This window comes from Leptonychotes weddellii, unplaced genomic scaffold (assembly GCF_054177405.1).
Source record: "Leptonychotes weddellii isolate Sample4059 unplaced genomic scaffold, ASM5417740v2 HiC_scaffold_10625, whole genome shotgun sequence".
Classification (NCBI taxonomy): Eukaryota; Metazoa; Chordata; class Mammalia; order Carnivora; family Phocidae; genus Leptonychotes; species Leptonychotes weddellii.
In genome coordinates this window covers 5,598-7,317 of record NW_027683193.1, presented here as the reverse complement: position 1 = coordinate 7,317, position 1,720 = coordinate 5,598, and the positions used below count along the sequence as shown (strand labels likewise).

The 1,720-nt window shown below is 31.1% G+C and overlaps 1 non-coding gene across 1 annotated transcript; it reads right to left on the bottom strand.

Annotated features, from left to right (window-relative positions):
• Positions 1–74: 74 nt before the first annotated feature.
• Positions 75–181, bottom strand: LOC115942599 (U6 spliceosomal RNA). The gene has a single exon (XR_004077234.1). It is a non-coding gene; the product is annotated as a U6 spliceosomal RNA (small nuclear RNA).
• Positions 182–1,720: the final 1,539 nt, after the last annotated feature.

Genomic DNA, 1,720 nt, shown 5'->3' with positions numbered 1-1,720 from the left:
TTTTTTTTTTTTTAAGATATGATGTATTATTTGTTTCAGAGGTACAGATCTGTGATTCAACATTCTTGCACAATAAAAATATGGAACGCCTCACGAATTTGCGTGTCATCCTTGCGCAGGGGCCATGCTAACCTTCTCTGTATCGTTCCAGTTTTAGTATATGTGCTGCCGAAGCGAGCACTGTTTGTTGTTTTTTAATTAAATTGCCTCTAAGCAAAATGATCCCTAAAAATTTTAGGCTCCTTTTCCAAATCTACCAAATAAAGGAAATGTAGCCTAATCTATGTGATTCACAGGTTTCTGATGAAGGGTAAGTGAGGCAACAGGTGTGGAAAAAGGTTAGTTTGTTTTTTTTGTTAAAGAACGTGATTTTTTATTTTACTAAGGCATGGAGGTATTTGAAAAATGCTTAAAAAATATGGCCTTATTGTTGCTTATAACAAAATTCCAATAGAATTTAACCCTCTTGGTGTCTTACAAATTTTATTGTGATAGAATTTCACCTTCACATATTTGTATTAGTGAAAGTAATCCTAATATTAAGACTATTTTAAAATTTTTATTCCTAATATTTTTAGTAAAACATAAAAATATGTTCAGTAAAACAGTAAAACTGAAAATAACTAAGAAAATACTTAACACTGAAAAATACTAAGTTAAAAAATAGCTAAGTTTAAATGTACTTTATGGACTAACGATGACATTTTCCTGTACAAAGTCTCAGCTATGTATGTGTATGTCTGTCTCTTTGGATGTCTTCGGCTCAGTAAACATTTATTGAATACTTTTCAGTTTAGGCACTATGAAAGTAATACTATATATAGTGATAGCTAACATTTAGTGAATCTTACTATGTAACAGTGCTTCAAACTTTACATATGTTATTTCATTTAATATTCACAATTAACCTATATGGTAGGTACTATCATTACAGTATTTTATGTAGATGAGTAATTTCCTAGAAGTAATAAGAAATCCTCAGTTTGCCAGTCGCATTATAGATGATTAAGACAGAGTCCCTGTTCTCAAGAAGCTCCCAATTAAATAGTAGATTAACACAAACATTTAAAAAATCGATCTCATGAGACAAAAAATAGTTCACGATGTTATAAAGATATAAACAAGGCCCTAAGGAATTGGGAAGTATTGTCATTCTAGCCAGAAAAAAGAGAAGGAAGTAGCTTTTGAACTGGTTTTTAAAAAGTTGTAAAGTGACCAGAAATCTTAGATACAGAATTCTGCAGACTGGATTGCTTTTCAGATGATGATAAAAATGCTTATGTGCCTGTCATACCTTACTTAGAATAATGCCAAAGTATCAGAACTCCTGGGCATTATTTTTCCTTTTGCCTGTCCTTTGCTGAATTATGTGGAAGAGAGCATTAAACCGTCTGCTCAGTTTATCCTTTAGGAGAATGTGACTAAAAAATCGACCTGATAGCACTTACATTGCATTTCTCAAGGGACACCAGAACAAATCTGATACAGGATACTTAGGTACAAGTATTTTCTCAGCTGTAAAAGTATGAAAATGATAGTGCTTTAGTTAAATAAACCTTGCATTTTGTATTCATTCTTAACAGTCATTGAATAGGCAAAACTGAAAACCAGTGTTTACATTCACAGTAATTGCAATTTTTGTGATAGGTTTCTTATATATAGGAATTCAACATGTAATTTTATAACATTAACAACCATTTTTAAAAAACAGTAAATTAAT